The sequence below is a fragment of the Dipteris shenzhenensis genome, chromosome 25, assembly GCF_047967505.1.
Source record: "Dipteris shenzhenensis isolate YYH24624 ecotype China chromosome 25, Dip_SZ_1.0, whole genome shotgun sequence".
Classification (NCBI taxonomy): domain Eukaryota; kingdom Viridiplantae; phylum Streptophyta; class Polypodiopsida; order Gleicheniales; family Dipteridaceae; genus Dipteris; species Dipteris shenzhenensis.
Genome location: NC_141620.1, coordinates 47,234,572 through 47,238,947, shown reverse-complemented (window position 1 = coordinate 47,238,947; position 4,376 = coordinate 47,234,572). Strand labels below are relative to the sequence as shown.

The following is a 4,376-nucleotide window of genomic DNA, read 5'->3' as shown; positions in this document are numbered from 1 at the left end:
ACCTTTTTCTCCCCCCACGGTTGCTCTCCCCTGCGGGCTGCTCTCCTCCCCCCTCAATCTGCTAGGCTTTGCCCCTGGTTGCTCTCCCCATCAGGCTGTTCCTTCTTGGGCTGCTCTTCTCCCTCTTGGCTTCCCTCTCCCTCTCCCTCTTGGTCATACTCTTTGTCTTTGTTTGTTGCCCTCTCCCTATCTGTTCAAAGTAGCCCCTACCACTTCCAAAATCCACCCTCTCCCCTATCCGTCCAAAGCAGCCCCTACCCTTTTCGTCATTCCTCCAAGAGTTGCCCTTTTCCTCTCCATAGAAGCCCCCAACCTTTCCACCTATAGCAGGCCTAAAACTCCCTCTTGCTAAGAAAAGCTTTCTCTCTTCCTCAGACCTCCAAAGAAGCCCCCAAACCTCGTCCTCTCCCTCTCCCTCTTTGTTGTCATCTCCATTTTTGTTTATTGCCCTCTCCTTGTTCGGTCCAAAGCCCCAGCTATTGCTTCTGATGCCACAAAATTTGCCAAATGTGACACCTGAATTATTCGATGAGTGCTTAGGTAGGACCCCCCAAATCTAGGCACTTTGGGCACTTCCACTAAGTTTTTTAAAACACTTAGTGCAAGTGCCCAAAGTGCCAGGATTTGGGGCGTCCTGCCTAGGCATTCATCCTACTATTGGACACACACTTGTTGGCACTTCTGGGACCTCAATTTAGGATTTCCTTCAAATAGAGGTCAGCTTCCCTAAGGTTACCCAAACTGGCCCTTCTAACCCCCAACACTTTGCCAATCCATTGAAAAAGAATAAGGACTTCCCTTTAGAAATCCATGGGCATATTTGTGGCCTTTTTAATGGTTATGCAATAGGCCTTGTTAATTATTTGGCATGCCTTCACTATAGGTTAGTTTTATGAAGGATATATGTCATCTTTTCTTTGAATCGAAGCTCCTCACATACACATACATACAATCAATCAAAAGCCAATATACAAGGCAAATTTGGGGCCTTTGCCAATGTGGAGATCTACAAATACATTCAGCACACTACTACTTGTGCTATTGTGCTCATCAAGATCAGCATCACCAATGGCAGGCTTATCCTCATGGGTAATGGCTTGAATATATGTATCTCCTATCTCATAATCATCCTCCTCTCTCATATCACGATTATCTACAAATACATTCAGCCCACTACTACTTGTGCTACTGTGCTCATCAAAATCAACATCACCAATGGTAGGCTTGTCCTCATGGGTAATGGCCTGAATATCTGTATCTCCTATCTCATGATCATCCTCCTCTCTCGTATCACGATTATCGTCACCTCCATGGCCATGATCATCCTCCATACACTCCATTTTAATAAATGTACTATACATCACTTTGGGACATGGCGTAATAGGTATGACGTGCCACCACCTATTATTATCCACCATTGGCTGATAGACAACCTGTTCAAACACAAATACAAACATGTTATTTTCTTGGCATTGAAACGACTAGTTTCAAAACTTCCGGCAAACTACTTCGGGCCGGTGGTGATTCATGTGGAGGTGGGTATGATGAAAGCGGGGAGCTGAGGGGTGAGAGCTTGGGGGCAATGGTAGGCCGCATTCATGAAGCTATTTGCGAGTATACGAAACCGGACAAGATCAGATATGAAGCTTGTGAGAGGTATCAAGCTCCAGGGAGTGTGGAAAGGGAGAAGAAGGTGGTGGTACAAGCTCCAGGGAGTGTGGAAAGGGAGAGAGATTGAAGACTCCACAAGCCTCGGTTGTGGCAGGCTTGCTGGCTCTAAGCTCCCCCCAACCAAAGTCAGCATCATAAAAACCTACTCACCGAAGACCCACAATCAGTTACCACCACCTTCTTCTACCTCTCCACACTCCTTGGAGTTTGATACCTCTCACAAGCTTCATATCTCTCAATCTTCTGCTTGATCTTGTCCGGTTTTCGTATACTCGCAAATAGCTTCGTTAATGCAGCCTGCCGTTGCCCCCAAGCTCTCGCCCCTCAGCTCCCCCGCTTTCATCACACCCACCTCCACATGAATCACCGCCGGCCCGAAGTAGTTTGTCGGAAGTTTTGGAACCAGCCGTGGCTTTACGTTTGCTCGGAATTGTAGATCCACTTCTTTCTTTTTTTCTTTTTTTTTTTTCGAAGAGACGTTAATTTTGGAAATAACACAACACACACATCAACATATCGGGGGATTGATCCCTTGACCTGTGCTTCACAACGATCCGCCTCAACCACTGGGACACTCTTCCATTGATTGTAGAACGATTTCGTTAGGATTGCTGCTTATCCGCCTTCGTTCGAGCCTTCCATAGATATGCCGCCAGACATTCGTAGGACGTGAACGGACCCAGCTTTGCTCCGTGCATATCACCTCCTCGTTCGACGCCATTCGCCTCCATTTTCAGCTTCTGTACCATATCCGAAGTGAGAGTCAACATTCTCGCCTCGGGTGCGTCTTGCAGGGAATAAAAACGATGTCTAGCAATGGTACTGCTGCTGAGATCATGATCAGTAGTTGGCGACGTCGGCTGACTCGCCTCCACACTGGGTACAACTCTGCGCATGTGACAAGGTGGAGACGACAGTAGTACTCCATTGCAGCATTCGGCCAAACACTTCATCATGCAAGAAAAGGCGACGCCATCAAAAAGCGTGTGATCGCACGCGAGCCCTATCGCTGTTCCACCGCCGGGAAAGCTTGTCACCTGCAACAGCCCGCACACACAAAATTAACAATGCGTAGTGTCCGATAATGGATGCACACACTGCGTCGTCCTCACAATATTGATACTTCTACCGTATTGCAGTACCGAATAATTAAATCACCTGCACAGACACAACCGGGTCTTCTGGCCGCAGCGGGTAATTATTCGCTGTTCCAGTGAGAGCCGGAAAGAAATCCTCTATTGCAAAACCGTTCGCTTCCAATCGGCCAAAAGCAACATCTGAACACGCCTCTATGAATTCAACTCCAGCGTCATTGCAGTCTAGGGTAAGACGTTTATCCGGACCCTCAACCAGACGTCCAGCGACAGGGTAGAAGTCCACGAAGAGGACGGAGAGACTGCGTTTCAAGCTGCGGATGATGGACGCAAACTGATCCTCGTGGGTTTTGTAGAAATGCAAGGTGCGCGCATAGCCGTAGCAAAGGTCGAGGCCAGACAAGACGAGCGTATGGCGTTTGGTAGGGATGACAGGCTTCACCAAAGAAGTTTCCACGATATGGATTGCCATTGTAAGACCTCTCCACTAATCTCAGAATCTACAGCACGAATACAGACATATACCGAGTTGTCACCTTGAGCTGTGTAGAAATTCTTGCTCACAATGAGAACGCGGCTGCGCAAGTGCCAAAGGACTCTGCGTCTCCTTCAGAATGTTGTTATGTTATGATCGCCAGGCGTTGTGAGCATGGACTGAGGCTGTGAGCGTTGTGAAACCGCTGCGCACTTATCTAGGTCACGCACGTGGAAGGTTGTTCGAGTTATCCCCTCAAGAGAGGGGATGCATGAACACCCTACACCTCCAGCCTCCAGGCTCGAGGAAGGTGAAGGTCAACCTTCATAAAGCATTCTGTGATTTGAAGTTACCCAAAAACAATTACGCTTCAAAACATAGAAAATTCTATGACGAGATCATGAGAAAATCATGGAAGGCCAAGAAGGTCAACCTTCATAAACAAGATGGCAAACCACATGGCCCTCCTTGTGATGATGTAAACTATTTATATGTAGAGTGTAAGCAATGGAATGGTCAGTCCACTATGCATATGTAGTGCCGCTTGAATGCGAGCCATACATTGTTGGTTCTTGAAATTGTAAGTGCAAGATAAATTCTCTCATCATATTAAGAAATTTTTTTAGATTGAGGGGTCACTTGATACATGTCTATATTGAAATAATGAGTATCGAATTTTGATGCATTTTATGTGCAATTATTGTTTGAAGATGTGAGATGAACATGTTGTACTTGTGTAAGGGTCGGCGATATACATTTAAGGCTATGTATGCTTGGCCATGTTCCCGTATACACACACAACAGACGTGATTTCAATTCCTTGGAGACTTATTTTGTTGTGCAATCATCAATGGCAATGGAGTCTATGAGTAGCATGCACCTCCAAGTGCTGGCATAGTTTTCTATTGTTTTGAAACTTGAGTCGATCTACCTTTTGGAAATTTTTTCTTGTCTCTTGGAGGCATTTTATTTTTGAGAGCATTTATTTTTTGATTTTCCCATGTCATCTTTGTATTTGGAAATTGATCTTGTATTCAAAGATTGAATTAGTAGTTTGTGTTGTTTCATGTTTGCTTCTCTACTTTCACTTGTGGTTTGCCATCAAGAAGTTGTATGTAATCTTTCCATTTCAAATT

General features: G+C 45.7%; 1 pseudogene; it reads right to left on the bottom strand.

The window, feature by feature from the left end:
* Positions 1 to 1,634: 1,634 nt before the first annotated feature.
* LOC147885971 (omega-hydroxypalmitate O-feruloyl transferase-like) lies at positions 1,635 to 3,237 on the bottom strand (annotated as a pseudogene).
* Positions 3,238 to 4,376: the final 1,139 nt, after the last annotated feature.